Source organism: Etheostoma spectabile, chromosome 19 (genome assembly GCF_008692095.1).
Source record: "Etheostoma spectabile isolate EspeVRDwgs_2016 chromosome 19, UIUC_Espe_1.0, whole genome shotgun sequence".
NCBI classification, from domain to species: domain Eukaryota; kingdom Metazoa; phylum Chordata; class Actinopteri; order Perciformes; family Percidae; genus Etheostoma; species Etheostoma spectabile.
In genome coordinates, this window is record NC_045751.1 from 2,228,108 (window position 1) to 2,246,195 (window position 18,088).

The 18,088-nt window shown below is 39.7% G+C and overlaps 1 protein-coding gene across 43 annotated transcripts in view; it reads right to left on the reverse strand.

Moving 5' to 3' along the window:
- Positions 1–18,088, reverse strand: part of LOC116669415 (receptor-type tyrosine-protein phosphatase delta) — a 370,303-nt gene that overhangs the window by 195,207 nt on the left and 157,008 nt on the right. For all 43 annotated transcript variants that reach the window (XM_032499288.1, XM_032499284.1, XM_032499283.1 and 40 more), the window contains exon 7: positions 9,981–10,024. The gene's annotated coding sequence lies outside the window, so the exon portion shown is untranslated. The remainder of the gene's footprint in view (positions 1–9,980; positions 10,025–18,088) is intronic.

Sequence of the window (18,088 nt, forward strand, 5' to 3'; positions counted from 1 at the left end):
AGAGTGTAAATTGTAATTTCCCCTTGTGGGATTACTAATGTAAACATTATTATTATACAATGTCAACCATGTTATTTCCTTTTAGTTGTCTTGTTTTCCCTGCAATCGTGTGCAGTTCAGGCAACATTCACATCACAAATAACAGTAACATTTGCTGTTACATAATTTCGCAATTAATCGTCTTGCTTTAACTTGTGTGTTTTTAGCAAACTTGTACTGTAATTGAAGCACATTACCAAAAAACGGGTTCACCTCCACACCTGATCAATCAGTCACGCTCAGTGAAAGTCTGTAAAACCCCCATTCAGTTTCAGCTATCCAAGGGAGCTTGATATGTATTTAGTTAACAGGAACGTTCAAGGTTATAAGGTTAATATCTGGCAGTGACTACAATTCTCTATGCTATTGTAGCAGCACACCATCTGTCTGTCTGTCTGTCTATGTCTCTCTCTCTCTCTCGTTGTTTCTCTTTCACAATAGTGTTATTGTGTGAGTGCACACTCGCACAGATGCGCACACACTCAAGGCGCTCTTTTTCCTCCCTTCGGTGTACAAGTAGCAGCAGAGGGATCCATCCAAACCCATAGACCATGAAATTAGGTTAAGACGTAAGGCTGTGAATGACACAGGTGTGGATACAAATGAGAACATCCGAATGAAGAAGTACAGATCCAAGACGGCTGATACTGTAGTGGTTATAGGCATTCTGGATTTATTTCACAGCTTCCTCCTTCATTTTCTGTAGCCCACTTTTCCTGTTGTGTATTAGTGGTCAAGACAGGGCATTAGCATACATGCTGGGAAGCTGTGCGTGTAGGATATTAGGAGCTCTGTCAAATTCCAAATCTCATTTCCCATAGAAAACTTTAAAGTCGCTCAAGCTTGTCTGCACTTCTCTGCTCTCTTGTATAAATAGGAGCATTTTCTTTTTTTTCCTTTTTTTTTTTTAAATACATCCAGATTCTACATTATTGTTCTTTTTAATAATGTCCCTCCATGTTCAACTCAGATTTAATAAATCACAAGCACAATGGCAATATTTGCAGCTCCTTTTCTATGATGAAATGAATGTACTAACCATATCCCATGACAGAACTCTGGAATTGGACATATCTGCTACACTGGGATTCAATGACAACATTCTTTGCCTTACAGACCTTATTAGAAAACGTATATGTATGGTCACAGTTAAGCAACTAAAACTAAAGATTATGAAACGGATTGATTGAAAGACAATTTTAATTGTTTTTCTCTGGTATAATAAATAAGGGCACCAGGTTAACCATACTTTTTGCCTCACTATATAAAGTTAAAGTATTTCCTCCAGTGGCACATTAAATACAACATGTAATTGCTGGGAGACTGGGCTGAATATCTGGTGCCTTTAGTGATACAGATGTAAACCAGCATGGCGATGTTAAGTGAATTGTGCATTTTTCACAGTACGGATGTCATGGAATTTAAGTTAAATTTGGCATGAGTGAGTGATGTGTGAAAAATGACTGCTGCACATTTTCTGATTGTGCTATATAAAAGATTATGCTGCTTTTGTACTGCTCAATAGGGAAGAACAGTTATGTAAGGGAGCATTATTTCCTTAAGTGTGCTAAACTGCTGATTTACAGTATACTGTAGAGAGGCAAAGTAAATTAACTGTGTTCTGACATTCCCAAATTGTGGCTGTTGTTGATTGAGAGTACTGCGTTTAGAAAGACGTCAAGACCAATTGGTAAAAGATAATTGATTTACATAAAGGCAAGTCAAAATGGGATTTGGAAGTGATCTAAACCGTAGTAGTGATTTGGCAAGCCTAAGCTTCAAGATCAACAGGCCTTTCCAAAGAGCATTAAAGGCAAACACCTAATCAATCTAGTCCTTAGAACAGCCAGCCATATTGGTTATTTCTGTGTATAGTGGAGAAGTGAAGCTCTTTTCTTGATGTGCCAATCTTTTATTTATTTTTTTCCCTACATAATACAAGAAAGAGAATGTGACAAGACAAATAATTGCAGTGCTGTTAAAACATCAGACTCGTAATCAAAGTGCTGTCAAAAGGGTCACACATCTTTTGACAGCAACCACATCTGGAGCTGGTGATGTGAGAGCACCATATTGACTATTGCTTGTAATATAATAGCTATTGACCTGTGTATCAGCTAGGCTTTGCTAATGTCTGTAGTCCTTCAAATCCCACTGAGTTCCAACATGAAAAGTTTCTACTCCCATCACCATAGGTGTACATTGATACAAAAGACTGCTGAGCACTTAAAAGGGAATGCAATATGTGCAGTGGTGAATGTGGTATCAGCTGAATGTGATTTTGATTGACTGGCCCTTTGGGGCCATGTGGGGTGCACAAAAGAGAGTGTGAGGAATGAATTTGCCAACTAATGATCCATTCTGTTTTGAATTATGGTTAACCTGGGTATTCAAGATAGCATGACAGCGAGAACGAAGGGGTGGAGGTGTGAGTGGAATTGGAATGTCAATCAAGGAAAGCAAACCCTGTACACTACAGCTCAGGTTTAGCTAATTGCATAGGAAGGCTTCAGCAAACTGCGTTATGTACAGTAGAAAAGTAGATTCATGTAACAGTATAGTTCTATGCATGGTGTTATCTGTATATACAGCCAGTATGAAATTAATAGACATAAGGGGCAAATCAGCTCATTTAATGTGTCAACTGTGCTTGCCTGCGCACATACACACACACACACACACACACACACTATACACATTATACATAAGCACTTGTGTGATGCCAAAGGGTCAAGTGGTTTTCATTGTGTGCTAAGAAAAGTCCTGACGCTAGCTAATATTTCCTGATGTGTTCTTTTTATTTGCATACTGGGTGCTGCCTCAGCCAGCTTCTATTGTCAGAGCTTTCTATTTGAATGTCAACACTATTATTACAGCTATTGATGCAACAGCAGGTAGTTCTCTGCCTTTGTGTCTTCTTGTGTCTCTGTGCCTCTCTCTCAGCCTCACCTGCTTTCCTTCCCTCAGTTTTGTTTAACAGCTATCATTATGTGTCTGCCAAATGGAATCTACTTGGAGTCCACTATTTCTACCTTTCGCAAGCATCTCTATTTTTCTGGCCTTGACATTCTGCCACTCTTTCCCATTCACTCTGACCATAATAGGTGAAACGGAGAAAGCTCCTTGTTGCTGTCTAGCCTCTCTTTTCTCATTGTTTACAGCCAAAGCCTTGACAGTGTTGCTTCAGACTTGCTTGGGGAAAATGGACACTTTGACATTTCACACCCTGAAATGTGGCAGTGCATGGTATTACTAGTAAACACTGTTCATTACTGCCTTGACAGCTGATGACCAACCTGCAACCCCTCTGACTGCACACAAACGGGACTTTCTAACTTCAAGATGTTCCGAGCGATCAAGGCTGAGAGGCTTTTCCATTTTCTTATCCTGTGCTCTTCTGTCTCCTTGTCTTTACTTTCAACCATGTAATCAAGTGCACTTTATTGCTGTCATGTCTGCATGGGTCTGACTATATTTTCAACTCGGGCCTTTATTGATGTTGTGAGACTTGGGGGGGCTCTGAAATGGGAAGGAAATTATGATAGATTACCTTTTAGAACAGAGAAAATGGCTAAATAAATTATATGTATATTATAATTTGACTCACTGACTATATTTTGTAATAACGGAGCTCTCTGAACAGTAGCAATAACAAATGAATTGCCACATAAATTACTAAAATATATATCCTTCAATATGAGGTTGGCATCATGAAGTCAGCTTCCTGTCAAAAGCAATGACGATTTTAGGAGTCATTTATAGAGGTGTGACGAGGTCAGTGCATGAGCAGCCTACTTCCTTGTATACTGCTGCATTCAAACGCTTGGTTACGTTGTAACCTTGGTTCTCTGAGTAAAGACTGTTTTTCCAGTCATATTTATTAATTAAAAGAAGTTTTCTTTAAAATAGTGTTAAAATGTTGTCTTGTTCTCGTGAACCCAATCTTGTATCTCATCTCGTCTTATGAGTTGAGTGTCTCATGACACGCCTAGTCCCTTATATTGGGCCTATCCATAAGTCAGTAAGGTTTTTATTTTATTTACTTGCAAAAGGTTTGGTTGCAAAATTTAACAAAAACAATTCATTCCATATCATTGGAGTTTGTATTCTAGCCTGGTCCTACCAGTCTCTGGTATATTAGCCTGGTCCTACCTCTGGTCCATTAGCCTGGTCCTACCAGACCCTGGTCCATTAGCCTGGTCCTACCAGACCCTGGTCCATTAGCCTGGTCCTACCAGTCTCTGGTCCATTAACCTGGTCCTACCAGACTCTGGTACATTAGCCTGGTCCTACCGGACTCTGTTCCATTAGCCTGGTCCTACCAGACTCTGGTCCATTAGCCGGGTCCTACCAGACTCTGGTACATTAGCCTGGTCCTACCGGACTCTGGTCCATTAGCCTGGTCCTACCAGTCTCTGGTATATTAGCCTGGTCTTACCTCTGGTCCATTAGCCTGGTCTTACCAGTCTCTGGTCTATTAGCCTGGTCCTACCAGACCCTGGTCCATTAGCCTGGTCCTACCAGTCTCTGGTCCATTAGCCTGGTCCTACCAGACTCTGGTACATTAGCCTGGTCCTACCGGACTCTGTTCCATTAGCCGGGTCCTACCAGACTCTGGTCCATTAGCCGGGTCCTACCAGACTCTGGTACATTTCATTTTTACAAAGAGTCTGACCTCTCTCCATTGACCAGTGTTCTCTTCCTTGAAGACGGGTACTGTGTTACATTTTAAAACTATTGGATCCCTGGATCTTCCATAACCAATCGCTAACGTTTGGTCGTGACGTTTGTCATGCACATGTGCAACAAGAGGAAAGACTGACAAGGCTTAGCATTAGCATCGCTAGTGTTAGAGTTAGAGGAGGGCCATAAAATCATGGCCACCAACAGAACTCAACAAAGATTGTTCTTGCTCAGGCTTTAACTTCGGCAGCGTTGCCACAAAGGGCCGAATGGCTTCGGTCGCATCTTTCTTTGCCGCCGTTACGGAACTACAAGTCTAGCAAACGGCCTTAACGTCATCATTCTCAGCCACTCCTTCTGTTTGCTGATTGGACCACCAAAAATTTGGCTGGAGAAAACCCAAGAATATATACCCAGATGTAGTACTGAAGTGAAATGAAAATTGAGCGCAAGTACGTAGGAGGGCGGAGCCAACCTATTTGTATTCTACCAAATGATTAAGACTCTAGCTGCAATAATGAAGCAGCTGTAAAAAGGCTCTTGTTATACACAGAATTTAATGTAGCGTCAATTTTATCTGTACTTATTCAAACTCAATCCGTAATGTTTCTCCTTCATTGAGCCATTGCTTTTCTTCAGTTTGTTCAAATTTCATTTTAAGTGGGCATAGATTTGGCAAGCACTTTTTAATGAATCTGAAGTTGTTTGGATTACTTAGATACTATCACTCCATGATTTACAAGAGGGAGTGAGGTGATTACATTTTCTTATACATTTTAATCTGCACCTCCACTAAGGTGCACAGCTCTTTGCCCTGCTTACAGGATTACTTTAGGCTACAGAGCTTGCCCAAATGATTCCTAATTAAATGTCATTGTATGGAGGATGTTTCAGTGAGATTGGTTTATTAGTAAAATTTGGGTCAATATGCGACGAAATTGAGAGATTGTAGAAAACGACCCAATCAAGACTTGTCCAATCGTGAAGATAATGCTGTATGCTGTACACTGTGTGTACTCATTTGTGTAGTGCGTACATTTTACAGGGTAGTGTTGACAGGGTACGGTCTTGTTTTTAGTGTAGTGGTAGAAAAAGCACATGAACTCACAATTAAATAGTTTGTAACCGCTACAGTGTAGTCACACACCATTTTCACAAACATGTGTTGGACCTGTAGCTATATATAATGCAAATACAAAAAGAAAATGTGTATATGCAAGATAAAACGCGCTGGACCCAGTATAATGCATTCTAGAAACAAAGAGGGACAGATTATTTGATCTTTGAACCAATCACTCAAAGAAGAAAACATTAAAATTGTTCAATTGCTCAAGATGATCTGTTTAGAACCTCGGTTGGATGACTGTTAATGAGAGTACTAGGAAGGAACTTTTGACAAAAAGGAAAGATGGCTAAGTAGCAATTAGATTTCTTACAAGATTTCTTAATAGCCACTTCTACAAAAGTAGATTGCAGACCTGTGCGGTCTTTTTAAAAGAAATACAAATTTTCATTTGGCCCAAAAAAGATTGTGTATATATTTAGTAGTAAATGGTTTGCATATTGGAAGTGTCCTTACAGTAATTGGAACACAAATTCTCTTGATCTACACATCGATTTTCATCCTATTTTCATTTGTTTCCCATTTAGAAGAGACATTTAATATCTAGATAATGCAATTTGATTTTTTTTCTGGTACAGATTATTATCCATAGTTCATCAGACTTGGTCAATAGTATTGGCAGTGTGGAGATATATTGTATTCAAGGCTAACCTGCTGCAAGGCTTAAGCACAGTATACATTCTGTTAAGAATAAAAACATATATGGAGTACAATAACCTCACCTGATGCATTTGTTTGGATGAGCAAAATAGCATACCTGTTAATTATACCTGTGGTAGATTTATGGTTTTTAGATTTAAATAATAGATTTGACCATGAATCACTTGGCATTTATCAATGATGTAACCAATAACCAATCAGCGAAGTGCATTGATCATCCGTAGCCAAACCTGATTCAGGGTGGTCAGAGTGTGTGACATTTCTATGGTGATTATTTTAATGACTGAGAGTAGACAATTGGTAAGCTTGCACCTCTGTAATATTCCAATTTAAAAACCAGAAGAGTCTTATATACTTATAGGTTTTCTGCAACATAGACTATAATGTGAATTTATATAATTAATTTACCAATGATTGAGTTTTTAAATGTATATTAATATATTATATAGTAAATGTAATATATGCTGCTGTCATTTGACCTTTGACATCATTCAATAGGCATACGCCAGCCTATGTATTATATTTTGTGTCATCATAAATGTTATTAAGAACAAAGGAATGGTATGGAGAAACACACTATGAATAAGGAAATCCACAGGTTGAGTCTGTATAATAATACCTGGTGCAAACTGAGTCTAGATTATGCACATATCATGTTATTGTACATATTTACCCTTGAAACTACTGTATATGCTAACTGTGCCTATGCCTTTAATGTCAAAAGCCATATGAGTTTCATCACTGTAGAGATATGGACTCCATCTTGGCACAACTAAGCATTTTAATGATAGTCACTAATCACATTCATATCTGCAAAATGTCCAGTTCAGTGGCTGAGTTTTCTCATATCCGGTAGGACTAGGAATGCCACTTTTTCTTGCCATCGAAGCAACAGCAATATTGCATGCCATATAAGTATATGCAAAGCATTTCCCATTATCCTTCAACAGCACTCACTCAGAGCAGCCATGGCAAATGTCATTAAATGCCCTGCTAACACCCCGCCCCTCTACACACTCACACATATACACAAACAAACATGGTACAAGCACGACCGTCCCTTCTCTCTACCCATACTCATTTTCCCCCTTCTTTTCTTCCTGGCTATCACTCAGTGGCAGTGCGCGAGGGAAAGGGAGTGCATTGATCTGCCAAAGTGAGCAGCCATTTCACAGGGTGAGTCTGCGCGGCGCTCCTGTCCCTGAATGGGAATTGCTCATTTCACCTGGCCGCCTTGCCTTTAACAGACTAGTGGGAAGCCGTGCTAGAGAGGTACAGAGGGAGGGCAGCAGTCAGGGCCCTGGTCAGGGCTTGGCAGGCAGCAGATAAGAGCTTCTCATGCTGCTCCATGCACTTACCACTGCTGCTGGAGCCCAGTCTCTCTCTCTCTCTCTCTCTCCCTCTCTCTCTCTCTCTGTCTTTGACACACTCACACGCACAGAAGCATAGCTTTTCTTCACACATGTGAGGCCCTAATAATAACTTTGGCGTTCTGGTGAGTCAGCTTTCTTTCCTCAGGCAAGGATAAAAGTAAAACATGGTGCCTTTATTGAGTCTGAAATCACTAACTGTGGAATTCCCAGAACAGGGCTTTAGCTCAGCCTGTATTCCATTCACCGCCAAGATGCCATGTGTCCACAACATCTAATATTGTGTTGAAAGCAGGTGCTGATAGAGTGATAAACAAGCCAGTAAACTGTTTATGGCATTCCTATGGAAGACATACAGTTATAGGAAATATGTAGTTCTGAAGATCAAGAGTTGTAGTTGAAAAACTTGGCTCATTTTCCTTCCAATATGGACTATGCGTTTTTTTTTTTTTTTAGATTTATTGATCAGTTTTTTTGTTTTTTAAACCAATTTTAGTGCTTGAAGTTAGTTTGCAAACCTTGCTCTTAGCGACAGAAGACAAACAATTAGAGGTTAAAAGGATTTGAAACATGTTTAACATCCTGCGTGTTGCCGACGCTACGCATGTGTAACCCAGTCAAGGAAAGGGTTAACAGAAACGTATTGTTGGCCGGAAGTCTTTATCCGATCTGTCAGAGCTATAGCAGGAGACGGTTGTGAAGTTTTAACGCTGGTAGTCCCCAGAGAAGATGTTGGCAATTTACATGGCGCAGACTAGAACCCTAATTGAAACGTAAGCAACTGAAATTTAATGTTAGAACACTGGGTCAAATTGGTTTTTATTACTGTGACTTATAAAGTTAGGGCTAGTTCTGTCAAAGTGTTAATAGTGTAAAAAAACGTTAGCGGACGTTGTTCAGTAGCTAGGTCAGAGTTATCGGCTAATGAAACTTCCATTAAAAACGATTTCTTGCATAGACATTGGGTGCATATTGGTTGCCGGTTGCAATTAACATTGAATGCCTTTTGCATTGGTTAAAGTTCATCAACACAACAGAATTGAATGGTATGTTGCTTGTAGTGCTCCCAGAGTTAAAATGTGGCATTTAACAAAATCAAAATCAATGTCTCCTTGTTAGTCTGGATTACCAACATGAAAACATTCATCTCCATTGTCTAGGGGCAACGATGGAAATGTCAGCGACAGATAATACAATAACAAATAAATAACTTTGTTTGTGATTTGAGGGATTTGAGAGTTTTATTTTAATTTTAAAGGCATCACATTTTTGGCCCTATTTGAGATTGATGCTGTTTTCTCAATGTATCATATCAACTAAATCTGTCTCTGTCAAAACTTAATCTGCATACGAGCCTTAAGCCTTCCAGACTCACCTGTCCTGCAGTGACCCCCCTACCCCTCCACCTCTCCATCCGGCATGTGTCCGAAACGCCTTCCATCCAGCCACTTCATTCCCCTACTTCATCCTTCACATGTTCTCAAATTTATTTCTCTCTATCTCTCTACCGTGGTCAGCCCACTTCCCTCCCTCCATCTAGCCTATCTCTCTGCTGCTCTCCTTGCTCACTGACAGTCTCATCACACTCTATCAATCAGGCTTGTGAGGCCCGGGCGCAGTGCAGCACAGCATCGCACAGTCCTGGTCCCCATCAATGCCAGTCAGTCTCCCTCACTCTCTCAGTCACTTTAAAAAGGTTTAGGTTGCCAGATATAGTCTGTTCCCCCCCCAGCCTGTTCCCCCAGAGATCTAGTCTGTCCCCACCCCCCCCCCCGCCCGCCCGCCCGCCCGCCCGCCCGCCCTGCAGGTCAGGAAATGAGAGGGATTGAGAGGGAGTCGAGATTCAACTTAGCACTTGATTTGATATCACTTGACGTGTTCTCAGTCCTGTGCTCGCACTCAAAATATAAAAGTCCTCTTTGAAACAAAGATGGATAGTTGGACACATCATCAGCTGGACTTATTGGCTTATAAGTTCCAAAAAAACACAGCATGTGGGCATCCTTGATGTGTCGCATGGATTTTAAGCGCATGGGAAATGATGCAAAACAAAGGTCGGGACATAATTGTCCTAAACTCATCAGCCATTCTTCTCAGTCTCTTACCTGCCGCAGGCCTCATCCTGTGGTTGACGTCTCAGGAAAGAGAACTGCACAAATGAGAAAGACAGAGAGGAACAGGATAGGGATGAATAGCTTAATCAGTCTGTCTGTGGCGTACAGGGCGGCATTTTCATGTATTACAAACAGCAAGGAGCACTTCATAAAAATAAAGACCGAATAAAGTTTACGTAAAGTATTTTCCATTAAAAAAAAAAAAACTCTGATTGCCGTTGTTCATTTAATTAATTACTCGCCACCATTACGTACAGTATATATAGTAAAGGCATACAGGGTACTTGTTTTGCAACCAAATTCCAGTTGAAGGAACAGAAGATTGCATGTGCAGTAGAGAATGACTTAACCACAGTTATCGATTGGCTTTGTGAATTATAATGAAAACAAGTGTAATTACATTTTCCTTTAAGTAGCACAACAAATTAGGCTTGTGAGTTATTCTGGAAGCGAAAGAGGGGGGAAAAAGTCTTGCATTTAATGTGCTGGGAAGATTTTCTCGGGCTATTTTCTTGCTAAATGCATTAGCAGATGCTGCTGTGCCCATACAAGCCTGTGGTCTAATATTCTTGTAAATGATTTGCTACTTATTTAACCAACAGGGGAAATGTGCTTTGAGTGGTTACAACAAAATTGGGAATAAACTTTTTTTTTTTTTTTTAGCTGCAGTGGGTGAGCTTTAATTTGACTCGTTATCTTTTCAAACATTATTGTAGGGCTTTATGGCAGTCGAATGAGATGATTAGCAGTGATGATTATGAATGGCATGATTATAGTAGTCTATCTGCCCAAAACCTCTTATTCATGTTGATTTACAGTCAATTTTCTGTGGGAATGTACTGTAGTTGGCTGATTTTTATGGAAAATTGAAATTGAAAGCAAATAAGCAAACTGGATATTTGGTTGCATTGGAAGGTCTTAATGGATATTAGTGGAAACACAATCATTTATTTACAGTTTTAGGGCCCGAACGTGCAAATGACATGCCAACATAATTACCTAGGTGAGGAGATGACAGGGTCCTAGCCCCTTCAACCTGACTTCATCAGCTGTGTGTGTGTGTGTGTGTGTGTGTGTGTGTTAAGTTCCTTGTTATCTGGTTTCTCCCTATACACCCTGTTCATGCTAATGAATCCACAAATTAAATTGTAGAACAGAGGAATATTAGGGTGCTTGCCGTTTTGATGTGGTGAGGAATACTCAATTAGGCAGGATTTGGCCTCCGTAATTATTACATTATAGCTAAGATAAGTGTTCAATGGCAACACATGCTTTGATGGACTCCATTCTGTAACAAAGGCAACGGGTGAGCAAAGACGAAAATGCCAGAACAGAAGAGCGAAGGGGTGAGAAAATAAGCACAAGGAGGTGGGGGGGGGGGGGGAAGCAAGTGAGAAAGTGACAAGAAAGCTATCGCACGGGAGCTCCTGTCTGCAGCAGCCATATTTCATTACACAGCACCAAAGCTTAGGAGGCAATCAAGCATATTTAGCCATCCTCGTCTCGCCCCCCAAAGCAATTATTACTCCCCAGTTTTTTACTGTGCTTTGCCATGGGGAAAATGAACCGCAGTACTTATCAGCTCAATGCATACACAAGTGACTAGGGTGGAGGACGTGTGTGTGTGTGTGTGTGTGTGTGTGTGTGTGTGTGTGTGTGTGTGTGTGTGTATAAGGGCATGCACGGAAGCTTTGTTTATGTTTTGGGTAGGTGTTGGAGGGGAGGGTGGGGGCGAGCTGACCACTATTGAGAAATAGGTTACCTTTTTCAATCCCATTAGCTCGGTAACATCAGCCTCATTTAGGGGCAGCAGGCGGAGCGAGTGGAGATACAGAGATAACCATAAACATGTCACCAAAAATGCATTGTTATTTGCATTCATATTGGAAAGAGCCAAATTGATGTGGGGTCAAACAGGGAAGGTGAGGGTTTATGACCTGTGCATAGCTCTGCTGTCAGCAGCTCTGATCTATCGGAGCGGCCAGCCTTGTCAGGCTTTACTCCTGATTATATTATCATGGCTGACGATCAATGCGAATGAATGATCGTTCATCCGCAAAGGGGAGTAGAAAGAATAAAGCTGAATGCAGACAGTACATTATTTAGCCATACAGTGACTAGAAATGCATTCCCCATCCTGAAGTCATCTAGTTAAGTGATTCATTGCAGGGCAGTGCAACACAAAACACTTTCAAAATACTTTGGCTGTCTTTTGCTTTTTTATTCAGTCTGTGTGTTTTTTGAAATATTATCTAGCCGTAATAGAGTTAGGCGGCGGAACTGTGAAATAAAAAAAGCAAACATACTTCACTATTCTGTGGGTTTTGAGCAGTTAATGTGCAGTCATTTGGGTGGCACCGCCTCCAACTGCAGCATTAGTCCCCATCTGGGGACTTGTGTGTTGGTGAAAGTGCTTCTCCATTTGTGAGACTCTTCAGTTCTGGGCATCCTCCCCAAGCCCATAACTCAACGTCCCTCTATCACTCCCATGTGACTGGCTGTCATAATCATCAGCATTATGCTACCTCAATGGGCCTGATTTACAAGTCTGGACATGGCACCAGCTCCGCGCCAAGGGGTAAACATGAGGCGCTTTTCTACCGCCAAGGCTATTTCTCCCTACTGCATTTAATGGGTGGGAGAGACCCATGTTCATACCAGAAACATAGCTTTTAAGATCTATCATTTGTTTACAACACAGGAAATAACAACCGTTTAAAAATGATGTATGATGATGATGTATAATACAGTGTGTGTGTGTGTATATATATATAATAATATATATGTGTGTTGTGGTGTGTATATATATATATATATATATATATATTATAATATATAATATATATATATTATATATATATATGTGTGTGTGTATATATATATATATGTGTGTGTGTATATAGATTATATTATATATATATATAGTGTGTATATATATATGTGTGTGTGTGTGTGTGTGTGTATATATACATAGTATATATATGTATGTATATATGTACACACACACACGGTTATATGTATGTATATGTATATAATATATACTTTGTGTGTGTGTTGTTATGTAATATATATATATATATATATATATATATATAATATATATATATATATATACTGTGTGTGTGTGGTGTGTGTATATACAGGTATAATGTATGTGTGTTTGTGTGTTGTGTGTGTGTGTGTGTGTGTCGTATATATATGTGTGTGTGTGTGCGTGTGGATATACAATGTGTCGTGTGTGTGTGTGTGTGTGTGTGTGTGTGTGTGTGTCATCAATCATCCACTGGGCGGCTGTGGTGGCTCGTGGATCAGTGGTAGAGCGGCCTGCCAATCGGAAGGTTGGTGCTCCGATCCCTGGCCCTGCAGTCCCATGTCTAAGTGTCGTTGGGCAAGACACTGAACCCTGAGTTGCCCCCGATGCTTCCCCGTTGGTGTGTAAATGTGTGTGAGTGTTTATCTGATGAGCGGGTGGCACCTTGTTTTGCAGCCTCGCCCACAGTGTATGAATGTGTGTGTGAATGGTTCCTGCCACTGTGTATGAACGTGTGTGTGAATGGTTCCTGTCCTATGTTAAAGCACTCTGAGTAGTCGTTGAGACTAGAAAAGCGCTAGATAAACAGACCATTTACATCTATAAATAAATTATAAATAAATTACGATGCAATGTAGTTTAAATCTATTATATTCAGACGGTCTTTTGATCAGGGACTGTATGAAATTATGAAGGAATGAGGACCTTAATTTTTTTTTTTAAAGCAAGGCCTCTTTGAGATTTATTGATAATATGATTATAAGTATGGTAATTCATAATATAATTATTATAAATGACAAAACAATGCATGGGTGATCTGATTTTCTGAAGGGAGAGTTGGGATGGTCATTTGTTTTCTCACTTTATTTATTTTTAATTTTGTCCTTCCCTTTCTAAATGATGGTAGCTTCAGTGTGCGCGCCACATGCTGAGGACAACCGTCCCGTCTCTGTTTGCCCATCATAATCAACTGGCAGCCCGAAAGGCCAATATATCAGTTTTTTAAAAACATTGTTTTATAGATATAAGTAATTAAAGAAATTCTCCAACAGTCCCTCCCACCTTCAAAAAGCTTGTATGTGCCCTAATAATAGGCAATAATACAGATCAAGTTCAGCACTTCAAAGCAGTAACAACCATTCTTTTTTCTTAAAAAGTAGAGTGATTTAAATATTTGTTACATATTGTATATAATAAATGTTTTTCCTAAATGTGAGAATTGATTATAGTAGTTTGGATGTAAAATGGAGGCTGTGAAAAGTATTGTTCCATTTATAAATGATGCTTTCAATTCTATGTACAGTACATCATCTTAAATTCGTTTGTATTTGGTTTCTTTTAATTAATTATGAAACGAGTTGGACCATATCGGTGTTATTGTCATATGGTTGACGCAACGCGGGGAGGGTCTTAGAAGTCCAAAGAAATTAGTAATAACTCTCAGAAGGGCCTTCATTGTTTAACTGAGACATGAGGTTCAATCCCAAAAACTTGTATACAGACCCTAACTCTTGTCTTATATTTCAAATATGATTTTATTTTAAAATAACACATATATAGTTAAAGATTATAGATAATATGCAACGTCCAATCAAATTGTATGAAACTATAACTATTCTTTTTGTGAACATGCAATATCTAGACACTATCACATTGCTTTAACTATAAAAACAGTAGATTTCATGGAGTAATGTCTTATGTCTTTGGACTTTGATCATACTTTTTTCACCTTGAGGCTACACCTGGCCCTTTCCTCAACCCCCTTGTCCATTCCTTAATATTATATTAGGCCATAGTCATCCACATATTGCACCTGCTAAGTGATAGGCCGTATAAATCAATTTTTATATATATATATATATATATATATATATATATATATATATATATACACACAATAACTGTTATATGCGATTTCCAAACCGCCTGCTGATAGCTGCCATTTCTTATCACTCCAGTTAAATATAGCACCATTATAAAGGCACTGCTGTCTAAATGGAAGAGACTGAGAGAGAGGGGGAATGCTGCCCACAAAGCTCTTTGTAAAGCGGCATGGTTATGAAAATGTACTGAAAGGAGAAGGCAATCTTGATGACAGAGAATCACCTATATTCTTGTGGATTTTACTCATTATGTTGTCTGCAGATACTGTGATTTCCCAGGTTTATAGAGTAAGTATTTTATTTTTTGCGCATACAATAAATTCATGCTGGTGAATGTAATCATGAAGCACGGAAATACATGCAGCTTTCTTACAACTTCAGGTGAAGTATCAATATCCATATAGCAACATCCAGATTCTTCTTGCGATCACTCCACTACAGGGCACAACTCTCACCCTCCCACTTTCTTTATATTTCTGCCTGTGAAATGGCGAGAGTAATTCTGCCATCTGCGGTATTAATTTGAAACGCCTAATACGTAAGCTAATCAAGCATGTTTATTTTTCCTCTAGTTGAGTTGGGCTTTAACATTTGCGAGGAAGTGTGTATCCCGTAGTTAATGAACTAAGCTGAAATGAGCTCTCATAACGGTGAAATCAGTGAAAACACAGAGCACACATCCACCATCTCTTTAGCGTGTATGGTTCCAGCAAGGGATAATTAGATTTTTCTCTAAATGGCATCAAGTGTAGGCGTTGGTAGGGAAGGCCCGTCGGCGGACAGTGTGATGTAGAGAGACCATTTGATAGACAACAGCACAGCAGGAGAAAGAGGAAAGGAAGTGGGACTACAGAGCCAAGAGACACTTTCTCTTTCACTCTCATGCTCCCAACTGCTCCCAGTGCCAGAGACATGGGCCGCTGCACAGACAGATGGCAACAAGGTGTGTGTATGTGTGACGTGATACGGTGTGTGTGTGTGTGTGTGTGTGTGTGTGTGTGCACACGAGTGATGGTGGTGACGCCATCCGGCTTTGTGCCGTGTGTGAGATGGAGTGCAGAGATATAAGGGGAACAATGAAGGATTAAGCACTGCAGAGGTGTGTGCGTGTGTGTGTGTGTGTGTGTGTGTGTGTGTGTGTGTGTGTGTGTGTGTGTGTGTGTGTGTGTGTGTGTGTGTGTGGTGTGTGTGTGTGTGTGTGTGTTGTGTTGTGTGTGTGTGTGTGTGTGTGTGTGTGTGTGTGTGTGTGTGTAAGTGTGTGTAAGTGTGTGTGCGCGTGTGTGAGAGATATATTCTCGTGCAGGCATTAATCCACATGCTCTTTTGTTATTCCTCATCCAATTAGCTTGTGTACTTCATTACAGCAGCAATACAAGTTCATTTGCGCTGTCACTCTGCGCTCGGCCGTCGTACTGCGCCGCGTAGACGGTGAGGGACCTCTCCTGATGACGAGAGGCACACCTACTGTAGGAGCTGTGGGCGTGAGAAGGATGTGTGTGGAAAGATTTTGTATTGCCAGAGTGCCATCTACTGGATTTTACCATCATTTCAATACATACTGTTTTATTATCATAACTCCTCTTGCATCCAGTATATGCATAGATGTATATTTCCCTTTAATTATTGTCATTTCCTCTATTTATGCCAGCTTTATGCACAAAGCTTCACGGTTGTAAAGCAATTCTCTCATCAGCTAGTTGTTATGTTGATTCTATATTTCTCCTTTCTCAGTTTATTCTTTGAAAGACATGTAGTGTCCCTCTGATGGTGACCTTTACAGTTAAAATGAAGATATTTTTTAGTAGACGTGTTTAAGAAATTCACCTGAACAATAACAAAAGATTCATATTCACAGTACTGTCAAAATGAATATTTAATAAGTTGAATTTGCAGCTAAAAAGACCTTATTCTTCTGTAATCTCAAACGACGTCAAGTAAGCTATTTTTCTGCAACCTGTATGAGTTGTCTTTTGAAAAATCATAATTAAGTTATTTTTTTAAAGTTATGTTTGGTGTGGTGTAAAGATAAACAGGAAACCATTAATAGAGAATCAATATTAATTTAATGTGTGCATTTAAATCTATGAGGCTGTAGCAAATCTCAGCCCATGGAAGCCACTCACTTTAAAGAGAGGAGGTAAATAGCACAGCTTCAGATGGAGTCACTTTAAGGGCAAATGATGATGCACAGCGCCATCTTGTGGTTGTTTCACACTGGCTAAAGGCTGGCATGACACCACAGTTTGACTGAAAAATACAACCAAATGTAGAAACCTGAGCACATGACATTAGAAGCCATGGCAGTTGATATCAACAGTTGAAACAGCTAAAATAGCATTCCTCTAAAAGTTTGTCACCAAAGGAGATATTTCATATTTAGAAAATTAACATTTCTCTTTCACTTCTTGTTGGGAGTGTAATCAGATTAAGTATGCTGAGGTTTTAATGTAATGGATCATGTGGACATATACCTCCATGTGCTCAGTGATATGGATTGAGCAACGTTGTAATTAATCATGTATATAAGCAATGCTGTTTCCAATAGTGCGGTGTTGAATTGTCTGTATGTGCTTGTATTTGTGTGTTGGAAAGTGCAAGTGCAAGTTTTTTGCAATGTGACTAATAAGCAGCCAGTGTGCGGTTAAACGGTCATGAAATATGCACCAGACTTAAATAGCTCATCCATAGTGCCTTGAGAGGAATCCGGGCATTTCATTAAACACACGGTAGCTCGGCTCTGCTGCAAAATCATTCCTCCTTTGCAGAGGAAATACGTGTGTGTGTGTGCTTTCCTCGCAATAGCGATGTAATGTAAGAGAAATTAGCACTTTTATTACTTTTATTAGGGAAGGTTATACATTTAGACCAGCAAAAAAATAGTGTATGTAGCTCCTGTCTTTAAATAAGTAATTTGGAGGTTATCAGAAGTTGTTACTAATCATTTAATATAGTCCTTTTTTTGTGTATATTTCTGATCTACTATGGCCATTACCTCAATCTCTAATCCTGTGTGTTTGTGGCTTAGTAAAGATTCACCGTGGGGAAAATACTAGCAGCTATCTGACATGAAACAGATTTGATCCATTTTCCAGAGCATATCTGTCTTTTTCAGACATACGGTTTTCCAAAGAAATATGTCAGCAGTCTGGGGCTTATGCTTTTTTTTTTTTTTGCTAATCACCAAA